Raw genomic sequence first — 25535 nt, 5'->3', positions numbered from 1 at the left:
GAACTGCCGGTAGGCCTCCAACAAGATGGATCGACCGACGGTGAAGGTCGCGGGAATTCGGGGGTTGCGAGCGGCACACGATCGGTCGGAGTGGCGAGCCTTGGGGGAGGCCTATGTCCAGCAGTGGACGTCTATCGGCTGACATGATGATGATGATGATGAACGGCACAGCAAGTAACAAAATGTATGTAGATATAAATAGACATAGATCGTGGCTGGCACATGACACATCCACACTTACACACGTGCAAATTTAGAAACGTAAAATGCAATGGTCTAACCTCGCAACGGAGTGTATTCTGTGCATTTTAAGTCCCCGGCAAGCTCGACCGAATTTTATCTTCCCAAACAAACGGAGTTTCGTTCTCATTTTAAAACTACGTGTTGGATTGTAATGAAACTTTGCACACACAATGATATGAGGCATATCTAGGTCTGTAATTCGTTTATATAACTCTAGTATATAAAGCAAACGACACAGAGCAAAAACAAGTTGTATAAAAAACTTAAATTCACTGTATTTTTTGAAGTATTGTATCTGAATCTACATATTAAACTAGTTACAGACCTAGATATACCTTATCCTATTGTAAGTACAAAGTTTGAGAGCAAACTAGCTAGTCGTTTTAAAATGAGAGCGTAACTACGTTTGTATGGAGAACCGAGCTTGCCGGGGACTCTTAAGAGAGTCCGTCTAAGTTAACTTTGCACTAACTTGAACAGAAAAAAGTGAGGAGTGTCATTACAAAGGGCATATTTTCATTGACATTTCCACACTTTCTTATTGCAAATCGCATGCAGTTAGCTTCAGTCTTTCGTAACTTAGTGACAGGATTCTAGAAAAATCTTGATCATGTGTAGATGTATTTTTCACGTCACTCAAGTAATTTTAGGACATCTAGACTTGTCCCCGAATGCCGTAACCTATTACATAATTAATAAAGAGGTTAAAGAAGACGTTAATAGTAAAAGCAACGCTATTACATTACTAACTTTTTATACATACAATATAGCAAACCCTGATAATGGACATGGAGTTAATTTATTTTTGGAAATTCACTCCAAAGGGGATGGAGCGGAAGTGACTCGTAAGGGCAGAGCCGCGTACCTACATAACTATATATACGCTTAAAAAATAAATCGCAGAAAACAAAATGTACCTAATAACAAAGAGGATATAATAAGATAGAGCGATACTGTCATAGTAAATTTTGTAACCACTGTAAATTCACTGCCATCTATCGACATACTTTAAAACTAAAAATGAAGATTTATAAAAATACGTTAAAATGTATTTAAATATGCATAAATGTTTTTTTTATTTGCATTAATTATTTTTATATGATTTTGACCCATGTTCTTTAACGGATATGCGTTAAAATTATAAATACCAAACGAAACAGTCAACGCCCTCTATACGAGAGTAGGCCAAAGCTAGTGGCGTCATCTGATCGAGAATCAAATTTGCGTGATTTTCGAGGTACGTTTTTTCCTTAGACTGTATCCATCTATTACGGAGTTATATCTATCAATAATTTCGATCAATTTCTTCGCACACACTAACTTTACATCTGAATATCAATTTTGACGAATTTAATATTTTGTACTCAGTAATTCCTATACTATTTATAAATGCTAAAGTAATTCTGTCTGCCTATCTGACTGTCTGCCTGTCACCTTTTAACGCTTAAACCGATTTAGATGAAATTTTGTATGGCGATAGTTAGACACCCGAGAAGGACCCCGATAGTTGTGTATGTATAATTACATCCAACATCTTACCATCTTCTTATTCATAGAAGTATAAGGCAAGATTTCACAGATTTTTTTAACATAACATGTGTTAATTGCCTTATTCTAACACATATAATTATTAAAGTAAAGAAAATGATCTAGTAAACAAATTTAAGCGGAATTTTGTATTTGACAATATACTTTTATAAAGTACAGGCTCCACATCGATTTTCAAAACTCCATCCGTAGAAACATCGGGTTCCATCTGTTTGCCGCTCGCTGTCACTGTCACATTTCGCAAGAAAGAACGGGAAAGATAATGCACGCCAAGTGGTCGATTTTTATTTATTACAATATCGAAATTCGAAAGCTATGAAATTACTATTTAAGTTAAGATTGTTTTTTCTTTTTTTTTGTTTATAGTACCACATAATAAATAACCGAGTAAAGTTGGATTAAAAGTTCGAGTTAGAGGTTACTTTGGGAAATAATTGTATCGAGCGAAGTGTCATAATTCGTGTATCGGAAGCTGTGTTATTAAAGATAATATAGTCAAGAACTACATATATTTTTTTCACGTCTACTAATATCAACGCCTTTTAGAAAAACATGATCATGTAAGGAGATTTTTCGCCTTCTGGCTTAGGGAACCGCCTTATCTCTCGCTTTTAGAATAAGCGCCCCCCGCGTTTAGTCTAAATTCGTACCGAGCGTTGAACCTAAATCGGATTCCATTGTTTTTCGAAATAAGCCCCCCGTCTGAAATGTCTTCTATAAATAAGTCGATAATGGAAATTCGAATGCATTAGATGTATTGTATCCGTCTTGGGTAAATACGTTCAAGAGCAAAACGGGTACTTTTTGTGTAGCAATTTTATTTTACCCGCTTCGTGCTGCTCACAGGCCAATTCGAATTTTAGTTATTCGATCTGTTCCCGATATGATACTGATATGTCAGTGTCAAGAGTTAAATTTCTTCAACCAAAAACGTCACTCTTGACACTGACAGACCAGTATCATATCGGCAACAGATCGAATAATTAAAATTTTAATTGGCCTGTCAGACGCGGGTACTGATGTGCCGTCGGATTTCAGAAATAGCAGAATTTCTACATAGAAATATCATTGTATGGAATTGTTTCCTTGGTTTCCTTTAAAATTTTCCTGAAATTTACGAGAACTTTTCCAACTGCGTAGAAACTTTTTGCAACACGCCTATATGATTATTTTTTATACTCTTGAATATTTTAAGGTGACTGAAATAAACGGAATTGTCAAAATTATGGATATAAACAAATGATTATTAACGATTATTATTGATGATTAGACACAAGATGTACATATGTATAATAAAATTGACATGTAACTCTTGTTATGAATAAAGAAACTGAAACTGAAACTGAACGGTTTATTTCATTAGCCCAATAGTACCTATACCACAGGGCTGACACGATATACATCAAAGATCACTTGCGTTTCTATGTGTGAACGGCACATCTGTACACGCGTCATGCGTCATAGTGTGAGTAAGTTGCTTAAAAATAGTACCGGCAAACGGCCGTCAATCTACTGTCGCGGAGCGAGGTAATTCGAGTCGGGGCGGGGCGGTGCGTGGCCGTTCTGTATGATAATACTATTACTTATTCTGTGCCTATACCCACTTTTTGGAATTTTTATTTTTTAATGCTGTTAGGTAGTTACAGTAGAAAATCGAATTTAACACGGTAACACAGGTGTAAGAAGGTACAGTCGCCATCAGATATATCGGAGCAGCCGAGGTGCTCAAAAATATCTGAACACGCACTCTAACGCCTTGACAATAGAGGCGTGTTCAGATATTTGTGAGCACCTTGGCCGCTCCGATATATCTGACGGCGACTGTACAATGGGCGCTAATGGGTTAGACCCAATACCGCCACTAGAAAATAAAAACAGAGATTTTTGTTACCTGTTCACAACTAAAATCACCCTAGGATTTACAAATGCACTACTTTATTAAACACCTCAATAAATAACAGACAAACGGAAGGAAATGGATTAAAAGATCGTTGCACATATACTGGACTATCACTAAAAGAAATCTGTTTAAAAAAACACTGGTTTCTCATTATTATTCACAACGACGGGACTTATCGCTTAAAATAAGTTTTAAATTTACCTCCGACGTTTCGAGGACGGCGTTGTCCCCGTCGTCTCGGAGAACACTGGTTTCTGTCCATCCGTCTTTCTCACTCTACTAAAACTACACAATTACACATTTACTCCAGGTAATCACCTGGGTCCTTTAGGCTCATTGCCAAAACCCTAAAACTAGGCCGCCTGCCAATACGGTCACCAACGATACTTAACAATAGGGTAATACTTAAGGGAAATGTAAAAATATATATTCTATTGAGGCGTCCTAGAAACCCATTTTACGCGCCTACGTTGAGAGTCTCAATTGCTGTTTTAAATCTGTAACAGCCAGTATTTATTTACTAACGGTAACTAGGATTGTAACTAATTACATAGGTCTGAAACCTTCAAGGTTATATGTTAAATCCTATTTGTTTAGCTGGTACTTTTTGCTTTTGTTCGCGGCCATGAGTTTAGAATTTTAGATGTAAATATTAGTATTACAAAGATCAACAGCCCCAAACTAAGCGAAGCTTGTACTATGGGTACTAAGCGACGAAATACACATACTTATATAGATAAATACATACATAGTCCACCGGGTTAGCAAGATGAAGTGGCAGTGGGCCGGTCATATTAGCCGTAGAACCGATAACCGTTGGGGTAGACGAGTTCTCGAGTGGAGACCGCGTGTCGGCAAACGTAGCGTAGGACGCCCTCAAACTAGATGGAGCGATTAGTAAGGTGGCTGGCAAGAGCTGGATCAGAGTTGCCGCAAATCGTGCTCAATGGCGTACAATAGGAGAGGCCTATGTCCAGCAGTGGACGAGAGTAGGCTGATGATGATACATAGAAAACACCCATGCAGGAACATATGCATATGCAAATTAGAAAAATGTAGGCGCCGGCGCACAAATTGGCTTTGCCAGAGTATAATTTTGAAAATAGACCCCATCAACATTAATAACAGTTTTGAAATAAGCCCACCAACACTTCTATTATAACCTACGTAAAGTATTTCAACCGTAAAAGCCAAAATAGGAACACCTAAACCTGATGAAATGATCTCGCGAAACGAAGATAAAAATGTCATCACTTATTATAAAAGCACCCATCGCTTTCAGCGGCGCGCTACATTTAAATCAACAGTTTACTGAGTACTTATCCATTTGGAAGCCCTAGTGGAAAACTTTTGAAATGTCGATTTAAACTTTCACGATTTTTACTCATTATTATTCACAACGACGGGACTTAATAGCGTAAAATGAGTCTTAAATTTACCTCCGACGTTTCGAGGACGGCGTTGTCTTCTCCGAAACTACGTCACTCGCTGGAGTGACGAAAGTGCGACTTTCCTCACTCCAGGGAGTGAAACAAAGTAGCTTTTTAATTTAGTGAAGCCATGAACTGCCACTTCATACTTCGGGGTCTATTACAAATTCGAAATACATTTTAACCTTTAATATGTTCTCACTAATACTGAGGTGAAAAATTATATGTGTCACACGAGAGCAAAGTTATTTTACATCTCGTGTTTTTATGTCCCTCGCTACGCTCAAGATTCTAACTTAGAATCACTCGCTTCGCTCGTGATTCAATTATAGGATCTTTCGCTTTCTCGGAATTCAAAATCAACACTAATGCACTGATAGTGCTTAAAAATGGAAACATGTCGCGCGAGTGACTAAAAACACGTGAGTGACGACGTGACCTTATATTACTTATACTATACAGCGAGTATTTTAATACAATCTAAGGGTAGTAGTAGAGGCTAATGAATTAACTTTCATATGTTTTCCTTAAAAAAAAGGGTGTGCGTGTAATCTTTACGCGCGAATGAAGTAAAACTTCTTTGACGTTTAACGCTATGTTGGCACTTTGATGTGTGTCCTATTGTGCGTGTGTTACTATTACTACTGAGCGTTACTTCCGTCAGAAAAAAATCAGAGTTACCCTCTAGTCGCGCCTAAATAAGTTTTACTTCAAAAATCTTTTATTTGACCTTAAGGGGCCCACTGACTATCAATCCGCCGGACGATATCGGCCTGTCAGTTGTTCGGAAGTGTCAAATTTTTGTTCTAACTGACAGGCCGATATCGTCCGTCGGACTGATAGTCAGTGGGCCCCTTTATAAAACAATTCAGCACGCAATAGTTTTTATTCGAAACGTCGCACTTACTGAATGTCACAACTGTCACAAGTGATGACTATATGCAATACATTGCCGCTCAAAAAATCCCAGTTTCAAAATTTCATAACGGAACAGTTTATGGTATTATTATAAAAAGTAATTCTTTTCTAATTAAGTCGACTCAAAAATTATAAAGCTACTTCATTATTATAAAGCTTCCCGCTTCCTTCACAGCTTCAGCCCTAAGCTTTTATTGCAAAAGGAAATGTTCTATTTTTGTCTGTCTGTCTGTCTGGCTTCCCAGAAACATTAACATAGGAGCCATCTTAGTGAGCGTAATTAGGTATGTCTTTTTACAAAACTTATATCTATTTAAGTATAAAAGTAACTTTTAATGTAAGTTTCGTTGAATCTACTTATATATGTATGAATGTCACTTATATTTCATGTGGCGGCAGGAAAGTTAAGCTACTAAAGTACTTACTAATAGCAATAAAAATACTGTTCGAACGAAATCGACTTTTTGGTGAAACTGAGACCGAAGGTTTGGTTTTTGCTCTAGTTTCTACCGAAACCGAACCTTCGGCCAAAACATGATTTTTATGCCAAAATTTGAAACCGAAACTTTACCGAAAATTTAATACAGTTTTGGTGGTGAAGGTCAGTATTTTGACCGAAACCGAGCCTTTGGCTGAAACATGATTCTAATGCCGAAAGCTGCTGAAACCGAAACTCCGTGACTGTGACTCTGTGAGGTACCTAAGTGTGACTGGCCTTCACATTGGGTCCAGCTTACACATTGATTAGTGTTTATTCCGAGTTCATACATTTGCTACTTGCGTTTAGTAAATATTCAAACCTCGGTATGAAGGCCCCGTTTCTCATAAGCTTATAACTTGTAATACAAGTGGATGTCACTTTTTGACAGCTTTTGTTAGAAAGGGACTTCCACTTGTATTACAAGTTACAAGCTTTTGAGAAACGGACCCCAATTACACTGATCCCGCAACCACACTTACCAGTAACCAAGTATTGACCTAACCTTAATCATTAATGTCTAGATCTAGTTCTCATAGCACAAAACTAGAAAGTAGTTTCTTTTTAACTAGGTAGGTAACTACAAAACACTGCTTGTCTAGATTCGAATTACGATTCAAAACCCCTAGTGTACGTTTTATTCGTCAGTGACGGACGTACGCGTTTGCGGGTAAGTATCATTTTGTATGGGATTTTGAACAGCGCGCCAAGCGGGACGTTTTGGAAACTCAAAATAAAACGCAACGTATGTCACGTCACGCTATCGAATTAAATGTACACTGTATATAAAAACTGTCTTACAAAAAGATCGCAGGTTTGATTCGGGCTTACACCAAAGTGTTTGATGGAAACTGTTGTCTCGTACATACATAATACTAGCGACCCGCCCCAGCTTCGCACAGGTTACACAAAATAAAACCTACAAAGTATACACCTAAACCTTCCTCAAAAATCACTATTGATAGTTGAAAACCGCATTATAATCCGTTAAGTAGTTTTTGAGTTTATCGCGAACATACATATAGACAGACAGACGCAGCCGGGGACCTTGTTATATGAGGTGTTTTAATGTAGAGAAAATGGCGTATTAATACTGCTTCCCACGTTGTTGTTCGACTTATAGTATTTTTTTACTATTTATTTTTGAAAAGCCAAGAATTTTAATGTTATTAAGGAATTGGCACCTTTATGATGTACCTAAATGATATAAGAAAGGTTTTTCAAATGAATAATGTGGGATTATGATAAAATATTTCGCAACATTCAGGCATAATTACCGTTAGTCATCTCTGAAACCGGTTCTGACTTGCCGGATAAATTTAGTAGATGGAAAATGTCATGTGCTGAATGTGCTGAATTTGTGTACGAGTATGTTTCCACTTACGTACGAACCATACAATTGAGATTAATGGTAAAACTAATACGTCACTTATATTAAATAAAAAAACACAAGCAATACACAATTAATTCTAGGCGGAAAATTAATTAAAATATTGAAAAGTTATTTTTTAAGAACAATAAAACCTAGGTAGAATTAGACCATGATAAGTCTGTAACGATTTTGATGGAAATCGCAGTGCATTATCATAATTTTATAGAAGTTTGACGTTTAAAGTAACAGTTGCACTGAGTGTGCTATCAAAATCGTTGCAGAATTATCTTGGTCTAACTTTAAACTACCTTTTGCCTTAGTCAGCCCATGCATGTGTGAATGTATAGTCCGACAAGAAATTGTAGAACATTATTGACGGCGCTACTTCCTACGTTACTGTCACATTTTTGACGTAAAATGCTTAAACATGGCAACAATCCAGTATGGATTTTTTTAAGTTCCATTTTATTTAATTTCTAATAATTTATGTCGCACTATTATAAAGTATCAAATTGAACTCTTTTTGTACTGTAGCAGGGCCGAGGCAGGTTATTGCTATGAAAAGTTGTCACGGAGTAAAAAACTACTAATTTGAAATAAAAACGGAAAGTACCGAAGCATACTGACCTTTTAGGTAGTATAGACATGGAAATTTAAAATTGTTATCATTTTTTTTCTTCACATCTCCTAAAACACCACTAAAGCTAGAAATTCCATTGTCTAAAACTGAAAAATTCCCACAGAAATTCAAGAACAATGCCGGCCACGTAATTTCCAAAACTGCCAATAAAAGAACTACCTTCAATTTTTAAAAATCCATACCTCATTCCAGACATGTGCGATGGCTGATCACAAAGAACTTTGCACCAATTTCAAGCACTTTCCATTTCGCGAAATTCGAAATTTGAAAATTCGAATTCGAGATTCGAATCGTCGACTATTCGGGAGCGACGATACGTGACTAAGCCGCATGTATAGTTTAGAATACTGTTGTATTTTTAGAATACGCCCCCTTGTCTGAGGGCGCGACTATGTGGCCGACTGGCCGTATCCGCTTGAAAAAACGGTCAAGTGCGAGCGTTAATGTAAATCAATTTTACAGGAAAGGATTAAGAGGAGGCGTAAGGCCAGGAAATTAGAAAGAAACCAAAGAAAATTGCAATGAAAGATATGGCCGCCAAGCGAGTTTTTACATTTCATTTCAATTACTCTGAATTCTGTTTAAAATTTTGCTTAACAGATCCCTCGGCTATATAACTAGCTAGTTTATACTAAAATTATACTGCTACGGTATGCAGAATAACTTAACATAAATGAAAATTAGACTAGTTTTCGTTATTTTTCTACTCGCGAATTTATTTTGTTACCTTTATTTACCGACGTTTCGACACAGGTTTCACTGGTCGTGGTCGCGGCTAACTGACGTCCCAGCAAAATGTCAAAACAGAGATTTGTGTGACTACCCGACGAAAAGTGTATGCAGTTTATCAAGTGTGTGTGTGGATAGTTTGAAAATGTGTTGTCTACCTCAAACTTTTTCATACACTTTTCGTCGGGTAGTCACACAAATCTTTGTTTTGACATTTTGCTGGGACGTCAGTTAGCTGCGACCACGACTAGTGAAACCTGTGTCGAAACGTCGGTAAATAAAGGTATTGGTATAACAAAATAAATTGGCGATAGACCCGATTGTAAATATTACAAGCTAACTTTAATCCGTTAAGGTTCTGGTTTGAGTTTGCCCTTGTAAATTATAATCTACTTTCGGTATGAATTTTTTCATGGCATGCTTTTAATAATAATAATAAAACTTCTTTATTTAGATAACCAGGATCCACATATTGCTGGTTACATATTTTATGTTTTACTTATAACTGAGGTTAGTAGGTTTATAATAAAATTAAATTAAATTTCAATTGCAAATTAAATTTAATTACACTGTATGTTACTTAAATTAAATTAAATTACATTATTATCCATACATAGATCACCACACCGCTGACCACTTGAGACTGAAAAGCACCGATTCATGTACGGACAAGTCCAGTCTGCAGATCATTTTCAGGATACTGTTGGTGCTTTTGATTTAAATGTATAAAAACTACAATTTAGCGTTAACCCCCTCTTAACTGTCTATCAGTTTCCTAGTCAGTTACTTCGTTTTGAGCCTAAAAAAGTTATAGTTCCGAATGTCATTTACGACTTCAAAGAAGTCCGATTTCCCCGCTCAGTAATGCCTTTGGGTGAAGGATTTGTATGGCGCTGAAGGGATACTTAAACGGAAGTATGTGTATAAATGTCCGCAGGGGGGCGATATTTTAAGAGCGGCGCCGGAGTTTGGACGTGGCGGAAGATATATACATACATATTATTGATTGTTTAGAAAGCGGCAATATTGAAGATGACGGTTATCGTCAAGATGAGTTAAGAATCTATGTTATCGTTAATGCGTATTTATTTCTGATTTTCATAATGCCTTAAGTAAGTTTAACTAAATTGATTGATTTTCGTATTATCAGTAAAAACAAAACCCCAAAGTACTTGTCTGAAGAATTTTAGTCACTTAGTATTTTACTTACAAATATTCAGAACTTTCTTTAAAATATTGAAAATATATCCATAATCCTTTAAACAATTCATGAATATGAATTGTAAATAAATCCAAATTTTATTATACCTAATGATCCCATATTGATATTTGTGTAAACTAGAGTTATACTATAACATTTAAAACTTTCGCGGTTTGAACACATATTAAATCACATTTAGAAACGCAACGGCAACTTGGGGACCAGTGATCCAGAAGTTAAAGCCAAGGGATCTATCTTCGGATGTGTGCGCGGATGTTGTGAGTGTTGTGTGTCGGACTATTGACAATAATTAACTTTTATGTGTGTAGTGGGTGGTTTGAAAATGTGATGTCTACCTCAAACTTTAAATGCACTTTTCGTGGGGTAGTCACACAAATCTCTGTTTTGACATTTTGCTGGGACGTCAGTTAGCCGCGACCACGACCAGTGTGTCGAAACGTCGGTAAATAAAGGTAACAAAATACATTCGCGATAGGCCCGTTTCTAAATGTGATTTAATAGAGTTATACTATTTATTTGAAAACAGTATTAATTATAATAATATTAATTTAATTTAACAGATGATGATTAAAGCAGCTGAAAGTATTATCCATTTATACTATTCTGGGTATGTATTTATTATTAAGTTGTATACATATTTTTTTTTTATTGATTAAAAAAATTTACACAGCATTACAGCCAGCGAACTAATACATTGAGAAATTTATAATTGACATACTATTGTTTGGCTATTGTCATATTATTATGTATTTATTATTAGTAAGTTGAAGTATTTGATTATATTTTGATGTATATTTTATAATAATTCTAAAATAATTCATATTCATTTTAGTGTTATCATGTACCTACTCGTAAGTTAGTTTATGCCCCATTGCGTATAAAATTACTTATTTATTTAAACTTTATTGCACAAAATACAAAAAGAATGTATAAATGGCGGACTTAATTTCATTATCTATAAGCAATAACATTATTAATTAATGCTTTCAGTAATTATTATTGATCTATATGCAAGCTGCCTCAAAGATCGATAAATTAATATATTTTATTAATACTTATCTCGATTATTTTTCAATGAACCCTACACCACACATGTTTTATCATTGCCATATGTTTTCAATTCGGTTCCCAAAGTGACTCACTCATAACTGAATACACTTTAAAAGGACAAATATCTAGTCTCAACTAAAAATATATGAACATTCTGCTATTTATGTCTAGGAAATAAGGTCTAAAATCGTACAAAAATAATCAGAAATTTTGAGATAAGCCCTTTTCAAAATGGCGGGCGTTAATGCTTTAAAAATGGCGGGCGTTGTTGCTTTAAAAATGTCGTAACTAACATTGTTTTAAAGAATACTATGATGTTTTGACAGTAGGACAGTTTGAAAAAACATTCAATGAGTTTATGAAACTATGAATAGATATTATTTTTTCATTTCTCACGCTCTGAAAGAGGGTCATTGTTGTTCTAAAAGGTGTGCAGAAAATGATACGTGTCTGCACTAGAGCATTTTACGTTCGAAATACGATTTTTTAACTTTTTTTACGATAAGCAATTGAAATTTGAATTTAAATGGATTTTTTATACAATTTCCATTATGATATTTGACTCTCCGTTCCATAAATAACGATACTTTTGCCTAAATTGTTAATTGAAAGTACCCTCAAGAAATACTATAAAAATGTATACAAGACTTAGTCATGTTTAAAAAACACATTCATTTTACTTTTCTCGTATTCGAAATGAAAAGTAGAGTGTTTAACTCGGGTGAAAGGCATCATTTCAGCCTCGGACTATTGGCGCTCTCACTGCGTTCGAGCGCCAAAATACCTCGGCAGAAATGAGTGCCTTTCATCCCTTGGTTAACAATCTACTATATTGAATGTGTCTATGGGAATTTGCTCTCAAAACAATGAGTCATTTGACTGTCCAAGATGGCGGACTACCTTTGCTAATAATATGTGCTTTTGCACATGTTCAAATTAATGTTACTCTTTTCTTTCTTTGTTAATTTGACTTTGTTAGAAAATAGCGTTTTTATAAAATAGTGTTTTAGTAATATAATAAGCGCAGGTGGCCTAGCGGTAAGAGCGTGCGACTTTCAATCCGGAGGTCGCGGGTTCAAACCCCGGCTCGTACCAATGAGTTCTTCGGAACTTATGTACGAAATATCATTTGATATTTACCAGTCGCTTTTCGGTGAAGGAAAACATCGTGAGGAAACCAGGCTTATCCCAACAAGGCCTAGTTTACCTTCTGGGTTGGAAGATCAGATGGCAGTCGCTTTCGTAAAAACTAGTGCCTACGTCAATTCTTAGTTGTAAAGCGGACCCCAGGCTCCCATGAGCTGTGGCAAAATGCCGGGATAACGCGAGGTAGATGAGTGTTTTACTATTATAATTAAAATGCAGTTCAGTATACGTCTCGGGAGTTTTATTTACATATTGTTGAATGTACAGAATTACCCTATACCACTATAATTTTGATTTTATAAAAGCACGAACTAAGTTTTAGGAAAATAGACATCGTAAACTTCATAACCATATCTAGCCGCCCGTGAATTTTGGCAAGGCAAATGCAATCTTGATTTTTCAGAATTAAGATTCAAAATAGAATGGAATAGCGAAACCTTTTTATAGGCCTCTGGGCTAGAGGACATAATCATCCATAACCAGCGAGGTGAGGTGAGGTCTTGGTGGCTCAGTTGGCAGAGCGCTGGAGTATCGATCCAGAGGCCGCAATTTATTCTAAGCTTAATAATTATTATTCCATAGGCAAATATGAGTGGCGGAGACACAGCGAATAAAACATTGCGAGCACTCTGGGCAAATGCGGCCCGGCGTAACGAAAGGGTATGACGTCTAAAACACGCTTAAAGTGCAATACTTAAAAAACTGAACCCATGTGAAACGTTCCAAAAACTCAGAGCACTGAAAATGCTGAAAATATTCCCTGCCTATTTTAATTCTTGATACAGTCGGTAAATGTACCTTGGAAAAGGGTGTCTAGTACTTTTTGCACGCTTTACCCTTCTTTGGCACAGAGTATGTAACGTCAGAATGTTCATTCGGTTTCAACGTACCATTGAAATAATTCATCTCATCTTACAAAATTCATGGAGTTCACTAAGAATTCTAGAGTTCGACTGAAATTCTTCGTATGCTTTGACCCTCAAAGACGTCAACTGACGCGCGCGGCTTCGGCCCAATATCAACCCTCGTGCATTCCAAAAAGGTTCACAATGACGCGCCGCACACGACAGAAGTAACGTTCAAAAGGTTATAGTCTGCATCTTCTCAAATGATTTTTTCGCTAAAGACCCTAATCTGTTAAACAAAAGCCTGTGTTCCTCTTGTGTGTGCGCGTGCCCATTGTTGGTGAGCGCGTGACCGTTGTGTATCAGCGAGTGGCATGCGCTTACCAACAATGGCCACGCGCTCACCAACAATGGGCACGCGCTCACCAACAATGGGCACGCGCACGCATAAGAGGAACAAAAGCTTTTGTTTAACAGATTAGGGTATTTGGCGAAAAAATCATTTAAGAAGATGCAGACAATAAAAAATCTCTTAATACTGTTGACTTAAGTGCTAAAAACCAACTCAAATGTTTTAAAGTGTTGTAAATAATAAATTATAGGCAGTGTAATTAAGAACACTTATTAATTATATTTAAACAAACGATGTTGCACTCAAACTTTTCAAAATAATTGTTGAACTAAAATGTAATAATGCGAAACAGAAAAACTGGGTGAAAATGTATTACCTGTTGTAATACTGTACTGTAAAAGTCATTTTGCATTGCAGTCATATATAATTACCATAATTTATTTCCAAAGCTCGTAAATTTTAACTTTAGTTTAGTTTCCTATTTTCGGCACAACTGTTATTCCTATATTTTTTTTAAGAAAATGAACTTTCTGTTTATCTATTCTGTGCTTTCGCTAAATTCATCCGCACTGCATCCGCTCTTTTTTTTCAGTCTGGCCTGAAACTACATCACAAAGTAAACTCAACCTTAATCCTTAATCCCAAAGTCCACAATAGCTTAAGTTAACTAACTTCGTTATTTAGCAAAAGTATTAAGTTGGATTCCTTTTGATACCTAAACTGTTTGCTTAAAAGAGCTTATGTTAATGTCAATTTACTGGCGTTGAAGTCGTTTTTGCGTAGGATAAATGGGGGGTACATTTTCAACGTGTTTTTAAAAAGGATCCTTTTACGGACGGTTAAAAAGTTATTGCTGGCTTGTAGGTACATTTCCGTTATTTTGGTTGAAAAATAGTGGGTGCAGTAATGAATGCATTTTTTGAACTTTTGGTTGTTTCCATAAATAATTTTATGAAATACGATACACAGATAAAAAGTGGAAAGTATTTAAGAAAATTGTTTACTTAATGTTGGCGTTAGAATTTGATTTTTTAACAAGCAAAAACGTCTGTGAACGATGCTATACGGTAAATTGCTTTCTATCTTGCGCTTCGTCTACTCGTTTGCGTTTGAGATATATATATATATATATATATATATATATATATGTAAGAATGGAACGTAAGAGGATAGCGTGAAACGGAACGTAAGGGAGAGAGAAGGATGACAAGAGGTGCGAAAGGGACGGGGAGAACGATTTGAATGGTGAGCGAGCGAACGTGCGATAAGGTGTTAAATATTCTTAAAAATTAGTTTTTCTCATTTAAATAAAAAAGTCAAGTGTTACTTTGGTTTTTATTAAGAGGCCTAAATTAATCCCACATATATATCATAAAAAATGTATAATGTTTCAACCTACCGAAAAAAATGCATGATGTTGTCGACCGGTCTGGACTAGTCGGTTATATATTTATTTAAATTTCAAGATCATACTGCAAATTTTGGGGGTTTTCAGAAAAAATGGTACCGTTTACTTTTTTTCTAAAAACCTACAACTTTTGGGTCATTTGGACTCAGAATCACGAGCACTATTGAATGAGACAAAGAAAAAAAGTGTCCCCAGTTTTTCATACAAATTTTGGGTGTCAGTTTTGTAACGGTCCATACAAAATGTATGTGAATATCCGTTACTAAACTGTCATTTTTTGTGGACATATTTTTTTAACTTTTTAAATCGATAGTCATCGTCATTCTGAGTAGAAATAATGCAAAAGTTGACGGATTTTCGAAAACAAGTTAATGGTACACTTTTAAGTGAAAATGCCGAGGTACACTTGCATACAATTTTATTTTAAAATCTGTGTTTGACCAATTCTGTTCCAGGAAAATACTTTTATTTTTAAAAATCGGCCTCGCAGTTTATACAAGTTTATAAATGAAGGGTACACGGAAAGAACATGTCTGGAGTCACTTTACTAACATTTTGAGTAATCGCGGTTTTAAAATTTGGAACCATGTCAGAACGTATGGTAATTCCGTGACCAGGACTTTTTTAACTAAAAAAAAGATGTGTTACATATATTATACAGTGGTAGCAAAAGATATAATTAATAGTTCATTAGGAGCTCTACATTTTGAGATAAAAATCTCATTTTCCTAAAAAAGTGACTAGACATGTTCTTTCCGGGTACCCTTCAAATATATTAAAGAGAAAATTTCCATATACCAAAGATAGATATAACTCCGTAATAGATGGATACAGTCTAAGGAAACAACGTGCCTCGAAAATTAAGAAAATTTGATTCTCGTTCAGAGGGCGCTACTAGCTTTGGCCTACGGTCGTATAGATGGCCTTGACGGTTTCGTTTGTTATTTAACAATTTTAACGCATATCAGTGAAAGAACATGGGTCAAAATCATAAAAATAATTAATGCAAATAAAAAAAAGCATTTATCCATATTTAACTACATTTTATCGTATTTTTATAAATCTTCATTTTTAGTTTTAAAGTGTGTCGACAGATGACAGTGAATTTACTGGGGTTACAAAATTTACTATGACAGTACCGCTCTAGTATAAGTTACTCTATGCATATACCTATGATTTTTTCATATTAATAAACCGCTCAAATATGCATAAAGCAATAAATAAAAGATGTCAACAATCCCATTGGGAGCCAATCACCATACATCATGATGGTATCAACAGCTTATTAATATCTTAATTAAAAATGGCGGAGGAAAATTCAGGTCGGCTTGAGGTTGTGTCAACTTTTGTTTATTATTTACTAGCGACCCGCCCCGGCTTCGCACGGGTACAATGCTGATGTACTATACATATAAACCTTCCTCTTGAATCACTCTATCTATTTAAAAAAATCGCATCAAAATCCGTTGCGTAGTTTTAAAGATCTAAGCATACAAGCAGACAACAGGGGCCCATTTCTCGAACGGTATTAGACTTATAATATTAGTCCACGAACTGTCAAATCGTATTGGTTGCCATGACAACCCACTAATAATATTAGACTAATACCGTTCGAGAAATGGGCACCTGGAAGCAACTTTGTTTTATACTATATAGTGATATATCTGCCGGCGGCTGAACATAAAATCCGCCCGATCGTTAAGTTCCTGTGTAATGTTTTGATGGTAAGTTAGTCACATTAAACCAATAGGTTATAGGTAGGATAGGTTCATTAGGTTGCGTTAATAAGCGCTGGTGGCCTAGCGGTAAGGGCATGTGTGTCGCGGGTTCAAACCCCGGCTCGTACCAATGAGTTTTTCGAAACTTATGTACGAAATATCATTTGATATTTACCAGTCGCTTTTCGGTGAAGGAAAACATCGTGAGGAAACCGGACTAATCCCGATAAGGCCTAGTTTACCCTCAGGGTGCAGGGTTGGAAGGTCAGATGGCAGTCGCTTTCCTACGCCAATTGTTGGGGTTAGTTGCCAAGCGGACCCCAGACTCCCATGAGCCGTGGCATCTGACATCCGATATCGGATCGGGTAATGTGAAAACGCTCTTACAGCGATTGCTTTGGCAGTGTCAAACTGACATAGTCGCTTACGTCTGCGTCATATCTTTATAGTTACGCACACGCTAGCGAATATGTCACTGTCAAACTAGTGGTAGCCATACAGATTATGGATGGTATAGAAAGGATGCCAATCTCTTATGGCAGAATTGTTGCAAAAGTGACCGCTTTCAGCTTTAAATAATAGTTCCTAATCTCTCCGGTAGCGCTAGTTAGGCTCTGGGACATGAGTATAACATGAACCATATAAGGCAACAAATAACCCGACCAAATTACGTAGGTTGTTTTTGGTAGTATTTCGGTGTATGGTGGCGCCGCCTAATTACTGTTTTTGATGGACACTTTTCATACATAGAGATTTGGCTCCTTTATATAGTCTCCATGATCTTTACTGTTATGCACACGCTAGCGAATATGTCACTGTCAAACTAGTGGTAGCCATACAGATATAGTTAGACCAAGATAAGTCTGCAACGATTTTAATCGCATACGCATACGTCATAATTTCATAGAAGTTTGACGTTAAAAATAATACTCGTTGGTTTCGTCATTAACAAACTAATATGGAGTTGGGCGGGACATGTTGCTAGGCAAAGTGATGGCAGGTGGACTAAGATGTTAACGGAATGGTGACCGCTTTCGAATAAAAGAAGCCCCTTGCGTCCGTTTGGCTCGTTGGGTGGATGACATCCGGAAGATTGCGGGTCACTTCTGGATGAGGTTAGCTCAGGACCGGGACAAGCGGCGTACTAGAAGAGAGGCCTATGCTCAGCAGTAGGCGATAAAGGGCTGGTATGAGGATGATGATGACGAACTCTATCTCTATTTCGAAAAGTATACCATACGATAGTATGGCAGATACTTTTGGCGCATTGTTTCACCCGCTATTATTCATGCTGACTAGTTAGTTTATAATAATATTAAATTTTCATGAACACGTAACTAAGTTAATAATTTTGCTGACTGTGAACAATGAATCCCCACAACTAACTTTATAAAAGAACAACTAACATTAACATTGTCTATCAACAAACTTAATCATAACTAAATAGTTGTAAACTAAACTTTACTTAACACGTCAATGTAATTTCAAATACACTCAAGTGCTAAACATTATTTAGTTTTAGTTTAACTATTTGCTGTATAATGTAGTGTTACAATTACAATTATAGCTTAGAACTGGAATTTGCATAGCAATTAGATGGCGGGGGGTTAAATTATATTTTTGATTTTTCAGCTCATCATTATATCAATCTTAAAAAAACCGGACAAGTGCGAGTCGGACTCGCCCTCCGAGGGTTGCGCACTTTTTAGTATTTGCTGTTATAGCGGTAACAGAAATACATTATCTGTGAAAATTTCAACTGTCTAGCTATCACCGTTCATGAGATACAGCCGTTTTTACCCTTTGGGTACGGAACCCTAAAAATGATCACTGTTATCAACGAAAATTATCGTTCCGCCATGGTACGGTAAAGGTAATAAATTTTGATAATATACAATAATATATGTATAATATATGTTGAACAAAAAAATGTTTTGTTTAAAAAAAGGTTTACAAGCAAACCACAGGCGATGATATTATCGAATATATCCAAGAAGAAGCAGCTGGCGTACTAATGGTTTGTCGGAAAGTTTCCGAAAGTACGAAATTTCGACATGGAAAAATTTCGGAAACGTCTCAAATTTTTGTAAGGGACTCGAAATTTTATATTTAGGCGTGGTTTTTGACCTAAATATATAAATACCCTATGCCATAATTCAATGGATTAAGGTGAAAAAAATTATTTATGTACAGAAAAAGGTATGTCTATCTTTTTCACCAAGACATTTCTAGCACTACGTCACAAAATGGGTGCCATTAATAAATAGCACCCTTAGTGCAATCAAATGTTTTATTAAATCCAAGTTTTAATGCATTTCATTAATATATGCATAATAAAAAACAAATAAAATAAGGCATATTAAAGTGCAGCATCATATAATTGACATGCATTTTAATTTAGAAACACATTTTAATTCGGACCCCTTATTTTCTGGAGACAATAAAACAGAGAGAGTAATTAAAATTAAAACTAATTGGGGACAGCGAGATAAGATAATGTATGCGTGTCTTTACGATTCCGTTTTATAAGAGACGGTGGTCCAATTTAGAGTCGAGAGCGTTTTGATGAACTGACAAGTTGTTGTTGTTTTTTTTTTTAAGCAAATAAGTTAGCTCTTGCAGGTCACTGGGAAAGTTTAGATGAAATAGAGGGAGAGGAAACCCAATGAAATGGAGAGACTACTCCCTTATCGTAATTATTTGTCTCATCTCATTCAAAATAATACTTAGTAGATTTTGTGTGATACAATTTGTGTGGGTATTTTATAAGAAATTGTGAGGTAAATCACGTTTTAGGTTTTGTCCCTATTCGCCCCAGCCACCCCTATTCACCCCGGTTGACGGTACTTATATTATATGCCACTTTCAGGTTCCTTTTATATTTGGTGGTGGCCAAAATCGTGGGTTCAAACCTCGTTAGTGCTGTATACTTAGAAAAAATAGTTTACAAAAAATGCAAAATGGTGACTAAAAATTCGGACAGGATCCTTATTATACACAAACGAGTGGTTAAAGCTTGACCGTATAATAATGTACCTAAATAATTATTGTTAAGCACTTAAACATATACTTATCGCTCTCGTTTGTGCTTAAGCGAAGCTCTCATCACTTGTACCACAAATGATAGAAATCAGAATCAACATTAGGTACGCTCGAACGCATTAACTGTTGAATGACACATCTCTGTGATTAAACTACAGGTCAGTATTCTAAAGGCTGATTTTATAGTTTTCATTTTATTTTGATACGACCTTGATCGTGAGCAGCAATTAGCGTTAGTCACAAAATGCAATAAGGATCTGGCATCTCGCTCGCACTTGTCAGTACCCGTGACATACATGTTGCATGTTCACACGGCTCAAGCTCGTATATCTTTTTAATGATATAGGCGACAAACGAGCAGACGAAGCGCTCGATGGTTAACATGAATATGAAATATGAATATGAATATGAATATGAAATATGAATATGAAATATGAATATGACTATGAAATATGAATGTGAAATATGAATATGAAATATGAAATATGAAATATGAAATATGAAATATGAAATATGAAATATGAAATATGAAATATTAGCATATTATTATTTAGCATTACTTTCAATGTTGTGATTATTAGTATAATTCTTCTAAATCGTAATTACTACTTGTTATATGAAATATGAATATGAATATGAAATATGAATAATAAGAATTACACTACTGCAAGTCCTGCAACACCAGTTTGAAGGTCCTGTCGGTCCGGAAATACCGCAGGCGAATTATTCCACAGTTTATCTGTGCGAGGCAGAAGGTTTGAGGAGAAACGCAGAGTTGAGGATTGCCAGCCATCTAAGTGGTGCATGGAAATGTTGATGGAAATCAGGACTCGCTCACACTTTTTGGTGCGTGCGAGATGTACGTTGACACGTATCAAGCTCGTATCAAAACAAGATGAAAATCATATCATAACGTAAATAAACCAGAATCGGACTCCTTAGTTTTTTTTGTTTTTAATTAGTTTTAATTTCACAATCTGATTGTCCCCGTATTTCCAAAACCCATTTTTTGGTTAACAAAAATTTCTGGTTTGGTAATGTCTTAACATGTTATTAATACAAGATGAAGATGTTAAGTATATAGTAATTAGAAATGTATTCGGCAATTATGATCCCACCAAAAGCATTTTCATGTAAAATGTTGCCAAGACGAAACCATAAGGCTCGCACTGTCAAAAAGTTATCAGATCTCTTGTAGAGCCAAGCTTCTAACTCTACAAGCACTAACTTCACAAACTCTACACCTTAGGCAAATTATGCGGGCCACGAGTAGCAGCGGGGCAGGGCCCAAGCTGCCGGTAGTCAGGGCCACAGAGTGAGGAAAACACGCGCCGTGTCCAAAGTTTTAATACTATTATTTATTTATTGATTAAAAAAATTACACAGCATTACAGTAGGTACTAATGCACTGCGAAATTTAGGACAAAAAGTAATACATACAAACAAGGTACAGTATACAATTTTTTATTTTTTATTTATTATTACAGTATACAATTATATTAACACATTATTACCTCACATGTAAAAGCAAAACAATACAATGAACTAAGCCTTGACTCTCATATATTATGACATATATTTACATAAACTATTACATATTATTATTTACAAAACCCTTTTATCTACAATGACCCCGTTGCGTCAAATTTATTTTTAGATTTCTAGATAACATTATTGCGACGCAATGTTTACAATTCATGTTTAAAACAATGAAATCATTTAGTATATATTCTATACATTGGCTTTAACAGCACATGACTAAGAATTATTCAAAAATGAGCTCATGGTAAAAGAAAGGCATTTCTACGATTCAGATGGAAATATAATGATTGATGATTATGAAACTAAAGTAATTAGATCGCCAGTAAAATCACCACAAGCTATGTTTCTATTATATAAAAAATCATTACAACCGATGGTAAGCTACGGTAAGAATACAAAACATAATTTACAGTACATTATGGTGCTACTTTCTCGCACAAGTGCGTAAAAGAGCAATTTTCGTGCATATGTCGAAAGTTTAAGGGGCCATATGTCCTGTAAAACGTTGTACGATACACGTGCGAATAGGGAATTCGCAACTCGTGTCGATTTAAAACACTTCCTGCGGTCGTGTTTTAATTTATCGCCACTCGTTTCGAATTTCCTCTTTTCCGCACTTATATCGTAAGTTATTGTAGTAAGATTTTGAACACCACGTTTCGTTCTAGGTGATGACATAAAGCTAACAATAATAAATTTTAATTACCCGGTAGATAATTATCATCAATTTTATTTATTCCTCCATAAATCAGAAACCCGCAGTGTAAAAATAAATCGATTTTACATCCAAATGTATTAAGTATAACAATATATCATCTTAACAGGAAGCCAACTTGTTTGTTATCTTTTAGAACACCTTTTGAGCATTTTCTAATAGTTTTCGTTAAAATTATACCTAATAGATTTAGAATTTAAGTCTAGTTTAAAATACTTTACAAAGGTATTCAGCCAGTTTCAAAAAATATTCCATAAATAGATGGGAACATTTACCTCAGAATTTGCATTTGACGTGAAGTTATTGCTAAAGTAAAGATACAGTTTTTTTTAAATACTTTAGGTATTTATAAAATCTATTATAATCGTACTTCACACTTTTTTTGTACCTACAATGCAGATTTTTTGATTCTAAATTTTTGAGATAGCTCGTTTAGCCCTTCAATGCTTATTATTTCGATGTTAAGTTTAGTGTTCCGATTTTCTAAGATTAATTTTTTATACCACATCGGTGGCAAACAAGCATACGGCCCGCCTGATGGTAAGCAGTCACCGTAGCCTATGGACGTCTGAAACTCTAGAGGTGTTACATGCGAGTTTCCGACCTTTTATAAATCTGTACACCTTTTTTGAAGAACTCCATACTGTAGACCATCGGGAAAACCTCGGAAGGCTCATCTATGATTTGCTACAAAGCACTAGGATTACTACAAAAATGGTACATGCTACACGATCGCCTGTATCTAACACAAACACTAGTTCGTGCTTATGAACCTTATGACCCAGACCACCGTCTGTCTTAGGAGATTAAGATCTTAAACTACTTCGATAGGTACAAACAACCCAATCAAATAAAAGCAAACAAACGGCATCCTTTGCCTAGAATCCGATTAAGATTTAACAATTTGTTATGGTTGTGAATTGGTTTTGATGCGACCTTGAAGATCGCTCACGCATGCAAAGTTACCAAGACGGTCGTATCAAAACCATAACAAATTGTTAAATTAGAATTGTCCTCCTAGTCCAGGATAGCGATTCTAAGTAACTGTAATCACATGTTCGAAAGCATATGTGTCTTAATCTGCAGTTTTATAGGTATTCAACGCCTTCATAATATCATTCCTGTTAATAAGGAATAAGGTCCTAGATTGCTGCCTTGAGGAACCCCCTTATTATACGAAACTCAGAAAGACAATTTTGTTTAATGAGTTGCCTTCCTATCATTGATGTCTTGGTTTTAGCATAGTTCGTTTTCTTTTACCAATGTTAGCGTATAAATATGTGTTTCTATGTGCATTATTTCTTAGTTTCTTTCTTCATTTGCTAACCACAAGTTTATATCCTATGACCAGCTTATATTATATTAGCTGCATTTGTAAACATTTCTTGTTACCTGTTATAATTATTATAATGAATCCTTATAGGTCTGTATATAGTTACTTTGTGGCTGTAGGTACTTTTAATACATACTTAATGAATCGCCATTTAACATTAAATTTAATTATTATACATACGTAACATCATGTCATATAACATAAGTAATGTCATGTATTAAATATGAAATGGAACCGCTCACCAAATGAGTAAAAAAAAGATTTAGTTAGCTCATTAAATAAAATTACTTGCGAAATTCGAGGAACGTAAAAAAAATATATCAGTAACAGTCATTATTCGACACATTTTCACATGCTACTGTGTAAGTTTTTTTTTTTCGATATTATTTAAAACATGTTTAAAGCAACAATCATAATATTTAAAATTGAACTGTAATTTATTTGCACTACGATTGAAATTCAATAACAAAGTGCTACGTCACTCTGTCCCAGTTCAAAATGAATGAATAAAATAGCGTAACTTATGTAGGAACTCCTGTGACTTACGCCTTTTTATACAGGGAAGGTTCTATGCAATTATGACTTGACACTAATAACTTGTCACTGGCTGGTTTGAAAAATATTTTCTTGCAGATTGCTTTGCAGTTGCGACGACTCATTTTGCACTTTAACTCTTCGTGATAAAGGTCACGCGAACTGTAAATAGAAAATTGTCATTTGCAGGGTTGGTAACACTATCCTTTGGAAGCTAAAAGTCGTAAGTATAGTAACAGTTATATTTAATTACGCTGTTTTAATTGTAAATGACACAACAGGGTTTGTTATTTAATGACGTGGTCATTTAACTAGTAGGTGACAAGAAATGTTTCAGAATGCAGCGAATAAAATACAAGCTGGTCTTTAGATATAGACCTATGGTTAGCAAACGAACAAAGAAACTAAGAATAAAAAATAATGCACATAGAAACACATATTTATACGCTAACATTGGTGAAGGAAAACAAACTATTCTAAAACTACGATATCAATGCTGGGAAAGCAACTCATTAAACAAAATTGTCTTTCTGAGTTTCGTATAATTGGGGGTTCCTCAAGGCAGCAATCTGGGACCAGTATTATTCCTTATTAACAGTAATGATCTGCCGTAGGCTATACTTGAAGTATACAGTTTGCAAACGACGAATCGTGTGGTAAAAATAAATAAGAAACAGGTGTCACAGAACAGGCTCAGTCAAAATTGATCTGATAAACCACCACTTATTTTAATTTTACCTATTTTTTCTTTAAAAATAATTTGCTATACTCTTAAAATAAAGTGGCAACGATCTCGTCTACAGTAAATGTTCAAATTCAAGTTAATCTTCTGAAACTATTTTAAGAAGATATATATATAATTATACCTACTCCACTTTAACTATATAAACATAAGTCGAAATCTAGAGCTCTCGCGTCGACTGATGGTCCCTAAGTATGACAGTTCCTTCAAGTCCGTTTTGGTTTGGCTTAATTAAAAAAATATTTGAATAAATATGTTTTTACCGTATTTAGGGTCGGTTGCACCAACTGTTTGTCATCGTTAAAGAGTTCGCTATATTTTATTGTATGGAAAGTTTCATAGTAAACCGCGACGTCGCGCCGGGTGATGTTGATCAGTCTGTCAAGTGCGGATGTTGCAACTGGCACTTAAACTCTTAAAATTAATGTGCTAAAGTTCCAAAAAACATTTAACGTGACGCGAGAGCTATAATACCTTAAATTCGGCAACGGCTATTTAAGTAGGTAATAACTAAAAAATCTTGCATTATATTTTCAAAAATATAATTTTTGGAGAAGGGACAACTTTTAGTAATATGTTTCAGATAAGCGTCAGTCTTAAATATAGACCGTTTTTCTAAGTCAAAAAT

General features: G+C 35.4%; 1 protein-coding gene across 4 annotated transcripts in view; it reads right to left on the bottom strand.

Moving 5' to 3' along the window:
- The window catches only part of LOC134751875 (irregular chiasm C-roughest protein-like), a 101742-nt gene that overhangs the window by 49090 nt on the left and 27117 nt on the right, over nt 1-25535 (bottom strand). For 3 of the 4 annotated variants that reach the window (XM_063687411.1, XM_063687408.1, XM_063687410.1), the window contains exon 1: nt 8712-8963. The exons of the other annotated variant lie outside the window; for it this stretch is intronic. The gene's annotated coding sequence lies outside the window, so the exon portion shown is untranslated. Of the gene's footprint in view, nt 1-8711; nt 8964-25535 lie in introns of those variants that run through there. 4 annotated transcript variants of the gene reach the window in all.

This window comes from Cydia strobilella, chromosome 23 (assembly GCF_947568885.1).
Source record: "Cydia strobilella chromosome 23, ilCydStro3.1, whole genome shotgun sequence".
NCBI lineage: Eukaryota > Metazoa > Arthropoda > Insecta > Lepidoptera > Tortricidae > Cydia > Cydia strobilella.
The sequence above is the reverse complement of the archived record's forward strand: the minus strand, read 5'-3'. Positions and strand labels throughout refer to the sequence as shown.